General features: G+C 44.8%; 1 protein-coding gene across 1 annotated transcript in view; it reads right to left on the reverse strand.

The window, feature by feature from the left end:
• The window catches only part of LOC308110343 (apoptosis-stimulating of p53 protein 2-like), a 29,948-nt gene extending 28,250 nt beyond the window's left edge, over positions 1 to 1,698 (reverse strand). Inside the window, exon 1 of the mRNA XM_080464583.1 lies at positions 1,630 to 1,698. The gene's annotated coding sequence lies outside the window, so the exon portion shown is untranslated. The remainder of the gene's footprint in view (positions 1 to 1,629) is intronic.
• Between the last annotated feature and the right edge of the window lie 13,233 nt (positions 1,699 to 14,931).

Below are 14,931 nucleotides of genomic sequence, written 5' to 3' on the forward strand. Positions count from 1 at the left end.
AGAAACGTCTGGAGGAAATACTGATTGTAACTATAAAACTCTACCAGCCACGATGGCAGCTGATGTAAAACATTCTACCTGATATAGATCCTGATTCTACCGTCGCTGTGTTGGCAGGACGTGAGCAAGAGCAAAGAGTGACATAAAGTGAACAAAAATATAAACGCAATACTTTTGTTTTGGCTCCCATTTTTCATGAGCTGAACTCAAAGACCCAGGACTTTTTCTATGTATGCAAAAGGCCTATTTCTCTCAAATATTGTTCACAAATCTGTCTAAATCTCTCTAAATCTGTCTAAATCAATTCAAAATGCCGTCAATAAAATCACCTGTGTTCGTTGTCCATAACATACGCTTCCATACCATAACCCACCTCCAACATGGGCCAAGTTTTGAGGGAGCGTGCAATTGGCATGCAGGCGTACGTTATGGACAACGAACACAGGGGATTTCATGGATGATATTTTGAAAGCAGAGGTACAGTGAGGAGGTCCTGAGGACCATTGTGGAGCCGTTCATCCACGACCATCAGCTCATGTTGCAGCGTGATGAAGCACGGCCTCATGTTGATCTGGACACAATTCCTGGAAGCTGAAAACATCCCAGTTCCTGCAGGGCCAGCATCCTCACTGGACATGTCACCCATTGAGCATGTTTGGACGCTCTGGATCGGCGTAGACGACAGCGTGTTCTACTTCCTGCCAACATCCAGCAACTTAGAACCGCCAATAAAGAGGAGTGGACCAACATTCCACACAAAACAACCTGATCAACTCTGTGTGACGGAGATGTGTTGCACTGCGGGAGGCAAATGGTGGTCACACTCCATGGGGGGGGGTCTGGGGGGTCAGAAAAACAGTCATACTGGCTGGTTTTCTGACCCCCCACCCCCAGACCCCCCCAATAAAGCAAAACTGCACATTTCAGAGTGACCTTTTATTGCCGCCACCCTAAGACACACCAGTGTTCATGTTGTCTAATCAGCATGTTGATCTGCTGCACCTGTGAGGTGGGATGGATTATCTCAGCGAAGGAGAAGGGCTCACTAACACACATTTAGACAGATTGGTCAACAATATTTGAGAGAAAAAGGTCTCTTGTGTTTATGGAAAATGTTTTCGATCTTTGAGTTCAGCTCATAAAAAATGGGAGCAAAAACACAAGTGCTGCGTTTATATTTTTGTTTAATGTATAATTCTAGTCCAACTGAATCCTATTTTCTTCCTCATTATTAAACATAGAGCCACGTCTACAGATACAGGGCAACATTTATTACACAATGAACCTGATTATTAGATTTTCTGAAAAAAAGAGTGGATCATCAACATTTTGTAATAACTGTTAAATACATAACAAGTCATTACAAAACATGGCAAAGTTTATTCCATAATGATGTGAAAATGTATTCCATCATTACATAATGTGGCGCTGCACACCTCATGAACATCATGGGTTCAAGCCCGGGCCTTCTGTTGTGCAGTTTGCATGTTCCCCCTGTGTTAGTGTGACTAAGTGTTCCCATGAATGAAGCCTCCACACATGTGATTAATCATCTAGAAATCTTTTCCTTCACTCCTGTAGCTGTCCATGTGTCTGTGAATCCCACCAAACTCTGTAAAAGCTTCTGACCTGAGCCTCTCCATGTCTCAGCCAGGTAGGAGTGGGCCTCGCCGGGCTCCCTGCAGAACTCCAGCACGTCCCTGCACAGCGTCTCCGGAGTGACGGGAACCTCGCTGAAGTGGTGATCGTTGTTACTGAGGTACACGGTGAGGAACACCTACACATGGCAGATGAGAAACACTTTTAATGCATTTATTTGTCCTTCCGGCTTCTATTCTATCTCATGAAACGTCGTATAAGATCAACAACCATTTCTTTCAACATCTTTATTTTTTGATAGAAATGTGATTCTTCAATGATCTTCAGCCTGACATGAAAAAAATATAATGATGATGGCAATAATTCATGGGAAAGTTTATTTATGACAACCATGAACACCTTCCAAAATAATAAATAATAAACACATGAACTATATCTATAAAAAACAACAACTTTGTATTGCTCTCACAGAGTGAAAAAGAGTGAGAGAGTTCTGAGGTATAAATGGAGGAGAAGGAGGGGTATCTTATGGTTCAGGTGTGAGGAGGGGCAGACAGGTGAGGCTGACAGGTGAATGATGATCCACAGGTCTGATTCACAACTGTTAGATTCTGTAAACTCCTTGTCACAGTTCAGCCACTCTGCTCTGCCTGCCAGCCACACCCACCTCTGCTCCACCTCTGCTCCACCTCTGCTCCACCTCTGCTCCACCTCTGCTCCACCCTGCCTACCAGCCACCTCGTCAAGGCACCTCCCCTTACCTGCTTTCAATCAGACTGGTTCAGTAAAGACTCCTGCTCTCCACTCACCCACTGCCACATTGTTCTCTCCTGCTCACACGCCAGACCGTCCAGCTAGATTTCCTGGATTGAAAGCCTGCTGCCTGCTCTGCCTCCTCTGCCTCCTCTGCCTGCTCTGCCTCCTCTGCCTGCTCTGCCTGCTCTGCCTCCTCTGCCTGCTCTGCCTCCTCTGCCTCCTCTGCCTGCTCTGCCTGCTCTGCCTCCTCTGCCTGCTCTGCCTACTCTGCCTGCCTTTGACCAGCCGACCTGCCTGAACCCTGCCTGTAACCTCATCCTTCTGTCCCTGACCCCGAGTTCCTGGTAATTCCCTTTTGAAATCGAGGCTCTTGCTTTACGGGGTGGCTCCCCCGTCTGGATCTTCGCCTGCTGGTTCTTCTGTTGCAATTGCTGGTATCACCTTCTACTTCAATAAAGCCCTCACCAACGGTATCTGTGTGTCCACTGTGCTGGAATTGGGTCCCAAACACACCCGTTACACTCCTTCAGCACCTGATGGAAGTTTCACACTGATGGTAATTCTCTGTCTTCTACAAGAAGCTCCGGAGTTGTTTGATGCCAGACGTATTTACAGAGCACCATTCAGACACAGGGAAATTCATGGTGAAATGTATGGATATATTATCATTCAATTCTAAATACAAATTAGCCACAGTCTAAACTGAAAGCCACGTTGATGCTGGTATTAGTTTTAGCATTTGAAAACACTTTATTCTGGGAGAAAATATCATTCAGCAAAGGACTAACTTATTGTGTGGCTATGAATGTATGTACACAACCATTGGCAACAAGACTTAAGACATACTGTGTCAGCAATGCTGGACTACTTCTTAAAATAAAGCTGTTAAAATTGGTATAAAGTAAGAATAGATATGTGCTCTAAGTTTGTCATACCAGAGAAGTGTGTTGTTAACCACACTGTCAAATATGAATGATCAATATCAACATAAACACACTTTATGAATGTGTTTAGAAGAAAATGGCTGAATTCACTTTACACAGAATAAATGTGCAGTTAACTTTTCTGCTTCTTGGTGGATGACTGGAAGTTTAGGACAAAGTGTCTGGGACTAACTGGGACTAACGTTTTAATAATGTAACACACAGCTCACACACTCTCACTTAACACAATCACATTTGTTCTTTTCATCCTCTTGGTTTTTCTTTTCGTGTCATGTGAATGAGGGATTTGTCCGCTTCATTTTTCAGTGTGTTTCACAACAAGGACTCCAGGTTGATGCAGGGTAGTAGTGGGGCCCCATTAGGGAGGTTCCCATGTCATTGTAATGTGTCCTGGGGGTTTCAAGTTGTGTCGCTGATATCTGCCGTCTGTCGGGGGCCCCCCTACTAGCATCTAGCCAGTGACTACTGGGAAAGGGCCCCGTGTGGGGGATTGTCGATGCGCTGTCGTTGCAGCGTCTCAAAGCAGTTACATTATTTTGTCACTGAAATTGACTGATGTCAGCCGTCCCTCGGGGCCCCCTTCAGCTCGGGGCCTTAGGAAATTGCCTGCGTTGCCTACCCCATTGTGGCGCCTCTGGCAATGGCTGTTTTTGTAGTATTAGAAGACATTGCATAAGGTGCAATACGAAGGGAGCGTGTGTTTAGAGATAGAGGGTGCGTCCTAATAGCCCCTCCTATCTCCTAACAGTAGTTCTCTCTTCTCTCCTCTCCTCCCTCATCCTCCCTGCTTGCTGCGCCTGTCTTGTCTGTCCCATGTCAGAACCTAACCAGAACCTCTCTTTACACTCCTATCTGAACCGAAAAGGAACCATGTAATTGATCAGCTGGTCTCTCAATGCAATCGACCAAATTTTCACGACAAGACAATTGGGCAAGGGACAGCCCACATGTCCCGATGGGACGTTTGCTGCCGGATACACGTTGGACTCCTGGGACAGCTGGAGGATGGTGTGTCTGTCCATTCTTTCCATGGAGGACGTGGAAGACCTCTACATAATGGGTTCATGATAACAGGTCTGCTGCTGATTGGAGCTGCTGGGTTCCTGATCTATCACCAAGTGGAGAAGACGCTGGCAGCTGCATTGGGACGGCTGCCAATCGTCCCTGAGGGACTGCAGGGCTTTGGACACTCAGACTCATGCGATAAACCAACTCAAGAGTACACAAGACACGATTCTTGAACGTTTACGAGGAATGGAAACCAACTTGGAGAATTGCAGAGCTCTGCTGGAACGCTAAAAATGGCCACTGATTTGGAGCAGCATGGAGACCAGAGACTGAAGGACGAGAGAAAGCTGAAGACGTCCTGACCCAAAACAAATCTGATCTCCATTCAGATTCCCTCAGACGTCCAGACGCCAAAGACTGGATTGTTTTTCTATTTCTCCTGGAGGTGGATGTTATAACAGAGGCTCTGTCCTTCCCTGATGTCTCCTCACACCCGCACCACTGGGAACTTGTGTCTGTTCAGAACTATCAAGGCCGTCTCATGACAACAGACACCAGACTGACACTGCAGAGAGAAGCAACAGTTCTGTTTCACCACCTCCGATGGACCCTCCCCTCCTCCAACGCAGACGCAGCCGCTCTTGTTGTCGCTCTTTCCCCCAAAGCTTTATATACAATTTTGTTGTGCCTGTACTTGTACTATGACAATAAATGATTCTGATTCTGATTCCTATCTCCTAATAGTCCCTCGGAGCGTTCAGGGAAACTCAGGATGACTGAAAAAGGAGCAGATCATGTAAGTTACCAAAGCAATAATCTGCCTAGAACCACTTGAAATCATCTAGAACCCAAATCCCAACTAGGAATGTTCTGGATGTTGTAGAACCAACACAGTAAAGTCCAGTTTTAGTGCAGCCTGTTCTCACTCTGATTGGTTCTTTATTCACCTGCCAGCCGTTTCCCTTTAGTTCCTCTCCTAACACCTTTCACTACCTCCTTTAGGAAGCCTCCTAACACCTTTCCTAACTCCTTTTGGAAGCCTCCTAACACCTTTCACTAACTCCTTTAGGAAGCCTCCTAACACCTTTCACTAACTCCTTTATGAAGCCTCCTAACACCTTTCCTTAACTCCTTTAGGAAGCCTCCTAACACCTTCACTTAACTCCTTTAGGAAGCCTCCTAACACCTTTCCTAACTCCTTTAGGAAGCCTCCTAACACCTTTCAATAACTCCTTTAGGAAGCCTCCTAACACCTTTCACTAACTCCTTTAGGAAGCCTCCTAACACCTTTCCTAACTCCTTTAGGAAGCCTCCTAACACCTTTCACTAACTCCTTTAGGAAGCCTCCTAACACCTTTCCTTAACTCCTTTAGGAAGCCTCCTAACACCTTCACTTAACTCCTTTATGAAGCCTCCTAACACCTTTCCTTAACTCCTTTAGGAAGCCTCCTAACACCTTTCAATAACTCCTTTAGGAAGCCTCCTAACACCTTTCAATAACTCCTTTAGGAAGCCTCCTAACACCTTTCCTAACTCCTTTAGGAAGCCTCCTAACACCTTTCCTTAACTCCTTTAGGAAGCTTCCTAACACCTTTCACTAACTCCTTTAGGAAGTCTCCTAACAACTTTCCTAACTCCTTTAGGAAGCCTCCTACCACCTTTCACTAACTCCTTTAGGAAGCCTCCTAACACCTTTCCTTAACTCCTTTAGGAAGCCTCCTAACACCTTCACTTAACTCCTTTAGGAAGCCTCCTAACACCTTCACTTAACTCCTTTAGGAAGCCTCCTAACACCTTTCCTTCCCCCTGTGACGTCATCCAGGGGTTAAGGAAAAGTGGATAGGAAAGGAGGTAGGAAGGACTAGTAGGAAGCAGCCAAAGAGGATTTAATGGCTCGTTTGGTTGTGAAGCAGAATTGACCGAGCGTTGGCTTGTCCCCCCCCTGATGGGGGACGTGAGCTGAGTTACACCGTCGTGAGACAGGTTAGTTTGACTCTACTGATGATGGGTCGTTGCAGGAGTAACAACACATCATACGTAGGGTAACGAGTGTGACACAGTGAGGAGCCATACGCTGGCTGTACACAGTCAGGTGCTGACCACACGGAGGTTCCCGGCAACCGGGTCATTCCAGAGGGAGCGGGCCGACCCATCGGGACTGAGCCAGCCGACCCTTTAAGCATGTGCGCCCCCCAATGCTCTTCTGTCTTTACTGCAGTAGTTATATTAATAACCCTGTGTGTGAAGTGACAATGGTCTTAATCAGACTCACCTTTTCACACTTAAGCTTTATTTTGTAACAATAGTGTGTGATCCATGGAAGTTGTGTATAAAATGACATTCTTCATTTAAAATGGTATGGCTCTCCAGAATCGCAATTTGTTCACTTCCTTGGCCTGCAGGACCTCGACTCTGCTCCAGCGTTCTCCACCTCCTCTTTACCCCGAATGACCAATGAAGAGACACTTTTCTCACTACCTGCAGTGTTCGGACCTGGAGTCAACACTTCACCCGTGTCACTGTCACCATATAAAGGTCACTACTAGAGTGAACCCCACTAGACTCCTGGATCGATGCTGTGACAGCAATCTGTGGAAGGGAGCAGCTTGCAGCTAACATCAATCAAAGAATGGAAAAGTTCTGTTCACACGGGCAAAAATGGAATAACTGCATGACAAACAATGGAAAGGTGACTCCCTGTTTGTCTTTAGTTTTGTCTTTGTGTTAGTTTTTAAATTTTATTTTCCCTTTTAATGTAAAATTCTAATTAACTGATAAAATACAAATTTAAAGAAACTTATAATAAAAATAATTTTAGTATTAATAATAATAGTAAACATAATAAGAATAATAAAACGCTCCCAGTTCAATAGCTGTAAACTCCTCAAATCAGTTAGTGTGAATGTGTGACGTAGTGCCAGTCTGGTTCAGCGTCAGCTGGTCCTCGCTGAACCAGACGAAGGCTGCAGCCTTTAATCTAACCAGGAATTAATCACATCCTGATGCGACCAATCCGACAACAGTCCTCACTGCTGAGGGGGAAATTAATCATTTGAGAGACGTCAACATCTCCTTCTGGTCAGCATGGAGCCGGGTGCTAATCCTATTACTGAGGGTGGAGCAGGGAGACAGAACCTCACACTGGTGCAACATTTCAACCCTCACTTCTTAGATCTATGTAACTTCATTCAGGATTTAGCACAGAAAAACCTTTTCAAACCATTCTCTGTGTTTTTCAGCACTTTTATTGCTTCAGGTCAAACATCTACGAAGCATCAGGTGTTCAGATATGATCCATTTTCTGATAGCTCGCAGAGGAATTCATAATTGTAGCATTTTTCAATAACCTCAGGTTAAATAATCACTATTGAATTAAAAAAAGCGAACAGTAGTTAAAATTAAATTGAGCAAAGCGTCAGTTAAAACTGTGAACAGCAGCAGTAAAGTAACAGGACTGAAGCTAAAAGCATTTTTATCTCAGTCCTTCAATCTGTTGTTTTTTTTCTTCTTTCTGTTTGTGGTCAAAGCGTCACCATGGCAGCTGGCGCGCTGCACGTCCCCAACAAATGGTTTGTAAGCCGGCTGGAGCCATATGGCCCACAGTGGACACACACACACACACACACACACACACACACACACACACACACACACACACACACACACACACACACACACACACACACACACACACACACACACACACACACACACACACACACACACACTGTAAACACGGGGTGATTCTCTGTTCTTGAAAAGCTGAATTCACCTCCCGTTCAAAAACACAAATCATCCCACATCAATATTTTTTACTCCTTTTTTTCTATATATCACTTCAACAACATTAAAACCTTCATCAAAAACTTTGGATCATTTTTCAGTGTTTTAAGTTTTAGTTTTTTTTTCTAAAACAACACATGAAAATAGATGATGTTCCATGAACTGGGCAGTAAGAGGCTTTATTTGAGCTTAAGATTAGTGTCAACAATGATTTGCTCATATGAACATATATTAGTGTTTTTCTATTTGTCCGATATGTGATCATTCAGAAAATAAAGGCTTCCGCCTGCAGAGAGAAAACATGGTGGAAAACAAAACGTCAATCTTACTACTTTTCCTCAAAATGAAACGCCTCCACTGCAGAATGCATATTCTTGTCCTGTAGGTATTATCTACAGGACAAGAATATATATATATATTATACACACCAACAGTCTGATATTGTTTCTCATTTTTATTTTAAAGCAACATAATTAACTGAAAACAGTAACTACTCCTTTATAACTGACTCTTTTAAACTTCTACCTACTTTTGAAGTAGTTTCCTGTATACTGTATTCTGTATACTCAGTATAGAGGAAATGTGTATTGAAAAAGGTTTAAATATATTTCTTATATCTTTTAGGGTACGCTGTGAAAACCACACGGAGTAGTGTCGGTGTTCACTGACTAAAGCAACTGAATCTCCACAGTTAGAAACCAAGCGTGTCTTTTCTATCCCATAAAACAAACCAGCCAGAGGATGTTCCTCCATAACAGTGAGAACAACTGAAGGACCTCATGTACAAAGGGTGCGTGTGAACAAAAACGTGGCGTATGTTCTTTCTCATAGTTCAGATGTACCAATCAGATGACAGCTTTATAACGAAACGGTGGCAAATCAAACCCGACGTCTCACTCCTCCAGACGGCTCACGACACCCAAAAGAAAACTAAAATGACTCCACACTAATCGTCTTGACATCATTTACTCGGCATGATGTCATGCAGAGTACAATTTGTACATACTTCCCCTCAAAGGTTCCACTCCTGCACAGAGAAGAAACCAACACATGAGAACAGGACCATCACCACTCACCTGCAGTTTCCCAAATCAATCACACCAAAGTCGATATTGTATAAACTGTGTTTGTTATGTTAAAATGTAATGCTGGAAATACATCTTTGTATGAGTGTAATGATGAATTTCCTCCAGAAATACATATTAAAGATGTGTACATCAACAACTAAAACTCTAATTAGTTTCATTGTGCCCGTGTGGATTCTGGTAGCGTAACCTTTAGATCTGTTCGGTTCGTCTTTATTCAGGGTGTGAGGCCATAAAACACTAAACTAAGAACTTCCCGCTCTCCGCTGCGGTTCCTCTCTACACACTTTAAAAGCAGACTGCATGTCCATAAGCAGCAAAACAAGTGAACTCTTCCAGGGTGCTATACTGAAGTCCATATGCACACCTGTGTGTGTGAAATAGTGATAGTATTGCTTCCTGTCTACCTCTGTAAGAGAGCGGGAGGCCAGGCGATGCAGGGGTCTTCAGATGGAACTCTGTGTTTCTATATCAACTGACACAGAACCTGAGGGCATCTTCTGATTAGGCCAACGCCACTGAAACGGAATTATTTATTCATGAGTTCATTAAAAACAGAGGTCCAGTTGATCAAATGTTACCTTGTAATGTGAATCTCCAGAGAGTTCATCCTCCCTGCCGTCTGTCAGCAGCAGGCTAATCAGACATCTTCTCCCCGAAGCTGGAGTGTCAGGAGAAGCTCAGCTGTTCCTCAGCCTCATGCACACCCGCCGGTCCTAACTGTACAGACCATGACCCACAGTCTTCTACAGGGAGGATTTTAAACACTAAAACACCATCACACAATAAGGCCCTGAGAAGATGGTATTCTACAGAGATCTGATGGAAACTCCATTTTTCCAGATTTCTTTTTTAAAACTGCACAAAAACAAGAGAAAAGTTGAAAAAGCAGCAGTTTGTTATCAGAGGCGTGTTTTTGTGACGCATGGTGTCGTGAATGTTCACTTCATTTCCCACTAAATGGGAGGCAGTGGCGGACGTCAGGACCTCAAGGCTTCTCTGCAGGCCTAAGAAAAACATCTGAGTCGCAAAATCAAGTTGATCATATTTTGTCCATGAATACTTCTTAAATAATTCTAATCTGTCCGTCAGCTTCCTCTCAGTGCTTCTCCCCTCTTTCCAGACATGTTTTCATATTAAAGCTTTTAACCAATCACGTTTCAGCCGTCATGTGTTGTCAGAACTCTGCCAGTCAGTTCTGCAGCATGAGATAAGTGTCAATCAAACTGCTGCTTCAGCCAATCAGATTTGGAGTTGGTGATGTCAGCAGGAGGGTTTGGTGGCCAGAGACAAAGTACATCTGCAGGGAGCAAAAATATACCTGTGTTGATTTAATAGTGGTATTCTAAACCTTCGATGGCTGAAGGAGACGAAAGGGATTTGTAGGATTTCGATTGGAAGAACACATCCTCAGGAGGTAAAACCAAGGATTCAGTGTTTGAGTCTCCAACCAAGAAGTCAGGATGTCCAAAAGGTCTTTGGTCGGCACCCAGTGCAGTCAGGGCAGACGGGGGTGGGGGATGGGAGGGGGGGCAAAATCAACTAAATTGTGCATTCTAATGCATTCTACTAAATACTACATTGTGAGGTGTAGATTTAGCTTCTAAACAGTAAAATATTTCCTTTTCTTCCTGAAGTTTTTGTTGCTGATGATTCCTGTACCCTATACCCTGTACCCTGTACCCTATACCCTGTACCCTATACCCTGTACCCTATACCCTGTACCCTGTACCCTGTACCCTATACCCTGTACCCTGTACCCTGTACCCTATACCCTGTACCCTGTACCCTGTACCCTGTACCCTATACCCTATACCCTATACCTTATACCCTATACCCTGTACCCTACACCCTGTACCCTATACCCTATACCCTGTACCCTATACCCTGTACCCTATACCCTATACCCTATACCCTGTACCCTATACCCTATACCCTGTACCCTATACCCTATACCCTATACCCTGTACCCTGTACCCTATACCCTATACCTATATTCTTACTTTGTTAAAAAGTTGTCTTTTTTTCTTTTAAGGTAATAGCTTCTTTTCATTGGTGATGGTTTCCACCAGTACCTGTACCTGTGCCTGTGCCTGTGCCTGTGCCTGTGCCTGTGCCTGTGCCTGTGCCTGTGCCTGTGCCTGTGCCTGTACCTGTGCCTGTGCCTGTGCCTGTACCTGTACCTGTGCCTGTACCTGTACCTGTGCCTGTGCCTCCAAACTGCACTAAAGCCGCTGTTCCACCGCAGTATGCTGCTGAGCGGGGCGGAGCAGGAGGTTACGGTACGGTAAAGCTCACCCAGGACCAACTCTGTCTCACGGTCCAACACAGAAAGTACAGTAAGAATGTAGGCGGGGTTGAGAACGACTCGGAGAGCGTCCAGCGAAGAACATGGAAGCAGCCGGAGGCCGTCCAAGTTGTTCTCTGTGACTCAGGTTAAACTTTCTCATTGTAAACAGCAGCGTCCAGCTCCTGTTCTCCTCCTCCTGTTCCTGAGAGGAGGAGGAGCTCCTGTTCTCCTCCTCCTGTTCCTGAGAGGAGGAGGAGCTCCTGTTCTCCTCCTCCTGTTCCTGAGAGGAGGAGCTCAACGGAGGGGGAGCGGAACATCGTAGCCGGCGGTCGCGGGTTCTTTCCGTACCTTCCACAACTTTTCAGTCAGACAGCACGAAAACCCGCCGAGCTCCGCAACGCTCGGTGACAGAAGGTGCGGTGGAACCGCGCCTTAAATGTGTTTGTTTAAACCCCCTGTAGTTTCACATTGCTTCTATCTGCACCCTAAAGTACCTGTTTTCTCCTCTTCTTAGTTTTTAATAGAATATTAGATCTTATGTGTTCTCTGCAGGCCTCCTGTAGCTCAGTCCAACACTTTACTACGTCACAGTCACACTGAATTAAACTGCTGAGGGAACAAACAGGATCATCTAGATTTATATCTTCAATGAAAACATGAATGATGTGTAGAATCAAACATGTGTCAACATGTTGGAGATGAAAAGGAGATGATAGGTTTATAGAGTTAAAACCACCTGTGTGGATTCTGCAGATAGAATTCTTCTTCATCTTGGAAAGAAAAGTCCTCTAAATTCCTCCTCTCTGCTTCAGCATTTGAACGCATCAGGATGAGTCCGAGAATTATGAACCAATCAGAGGCCTCCTTTCAAAAGGTATAAACCACATGGTATCAACTGACCAATCACGTTGCAATCACGTGGATACAATAGAATACAATCAGTGGCGAGTTGTGTACTTGAGCCCATAATTCGCTATATTTTGCGAAAAAAATATGAATTTAGACAACCTTAAGGAGGCGTGATGGTCATTATACACAGATTTAGAGGACTTGAGCAACACGTCCGCTATTCTTTCATCCATCTTTTCTGAAAATTGACCGTCCAAATGACGGCTGGACGGCTGGCTGTGTAAAACTATGGGTAAAACTAACCTGTCTCCCGCTTCCTGTCAGTGGGTGAGCAGTCCACCGCTTGGTGAATTCTGCTTCACAATGAGAGGAAGAGACGGGCTCGTTTTAATGTGTTGTTGCAAAAGTGATCCTGATTCATTGTTAAAACCATAGTCAAGACAGACTTTTCAAGAGGTCCTGAATGCACTGCAGACATGTCCAGTGCATGAAAGTCCAGCCCTGAAGTCTCTCATGCACACCCACAACTCCACGGCGGGATTCTGGACTATAGTATTTCCCAGACACAGACCAGATTACAAGACCCCAAAAAGCGGACGTTTGTCTCCACCCTCGACCCCCAGAAACTTAGAGAATACTAGGAAAATGTCCCGCCTGGAGCCTTCTCCAGCTTAACACAGCCACGGAGCACGTTTGGCGCCGTCTCGGTCGAGAGCAGGACTGACCATGATGACGCTCTTCTAACCGTAGCAGCAGGAGAAGGGAAGTTGTGCTTTGTCTCTTCAGTAAACCATTTATTACAGCGACACGAGGATCTGGATGCAATGCAACAGCTCTTTATCCTGCATTTCTGCATCATAACATGGTTTTTACAGCAATAAAAAGCTCTTGAGGGGTGGACTGATTCAGACTGAGCAGCACCACTGAAGGCTGAAAAGCACAGAGGGAGGCTCGCTTCCTTCCTCTGTCGCTGCTCCTTTTCAAAATTAAGCATCGGCACCATCATTGGTTTTGTTTTCATCCAGCTCTCTGTGCAGCGGTGACCTGCTGGCACCGCGGCTCCCTGACTCCTCCCACTCCAGCTCCCCTTCTGTAAGTGTGGCTCTGCTCTTTAACGTAATGGCCAGATGTAGCTGGACTTAATCTTCTTTGTTTTCCGGCTCAGGTTCCTGGTGCACAGCCTTTAAAGCCTTCCACTCCACTTCCACTCCACTTCCACTCCCACACAGTGCTGCTGTCTTTCCGGTGGAGCTCCCAGATCTGTCCGGGGCAGATCTTGTGACTTCATCACACACAATATGAACTACAGCCACTCTACATGGAAAAACTCCAATACGGCATAGATAGATAGATAGATGGATAGATGGATAGATGGATGGATGGATAGATAGATGGATAGATAGATAGATAGATAGATAGATAGATGGATAGATGGAAAACATTGGAAAACACTCGGTTTATTGTTTCACCTGCTTGATATTTGAGAAACAGACTAAATGTCACTGTCACACATCACAGGTCTTTATAGCATTAAGTGAATACTGGTAGCTGCTAATTATTGCTCGTTCTGTAGGAAGTGCTGAGGGCAGGAAAGTTTATTTATATCGCCGATTTCAAACACGGGGCAATTTAAAGCCCTTTAAATAGAAAACGCCCAAAATCCTACAAGTAAAAACCAGAATCAAATAGGTTATGTTAAGGAAATATGCATGCAGGTTCAAAAAACGCTCAAAAGTACATGGAAAGACGAAGTAAAACAAAGACGGGCAAAAAAGGACACTACATAATAACCAGACGAAGTTAAACCAGACACCTTCGGTCCCTCCTGAAGTTAAACCAGACACCTTCAGTCCCTCCTGAAGTTAAACCAGACACCTTCAGTCTCTCCTGGAGTTAAACAAGACACCATCAGTCTCTCCTGGAGTTAAACAAGACACCTTCAGTCCCTCCTGAAGTTAAACAAGACACCTTCAGTCTCTCCTGGAGTTAAACCAGGCACCTTCAGTCCCTCCTGGAGTTAACCAGACTCCTTCAGTCCCTCCTGGAGTTAACCAGACACCTTCAGTCCCTCCTGAAGTTAAACCAAACACCCTCAGTCTCTCCTGGAGTTAAACCAGACACCTTCAGTCCCTCCTGGAGTTAAACAAGACACCCTCAGTCCCTCCTGGAGTTAAACCAGACACCTTCAGTCCCTCCTGGAGTTAAACCAGACACCTTCAGTCTCTCCTGAAGTTAAACAAGACACCTTCAGTCCCTCCTGGAGTTAAACAAGACACCCTCAGTCCCTCCTGGAGTTAAACCAGACACCTTCAGTCCCTCCTGGAGTTAAACCAGACACCTTCAGTCTCTCCTGAAGTTAAACAAGACACCTTCAGTCCCTCCTGGAGTTAAACAAGACACCCTCAGTCCCTCCTGGAGTTAAACCAGACACCTTCAGTCCCTCCTGAAGTTAAACAAGACACCTTCAGTCCCTCCTGGAGTTAAACCAGACACCTTCAGTCTCTCCTGAAGTTAAACCAGACAGATCACTGCCTCTTCAGGACATTCAGAGGCATTAAACCACTCGTAGCGTCCTTTTCACAGCAACGTTAGCTTCCAGTTTTATCTTGTCCAGCTC

This window comes from Lipophrys pholis (genome assembly GCF_963383615.2).
Source record: "Lipophrys pholis genome assembly, chromosome: 5".
NCBI classification, from domain to species: Eukaryota; Metazoa; Chordata; class Actinopteri; order Blenniiformes; family Blenniidae; genus Lipophrys; species Lipophrys pholis.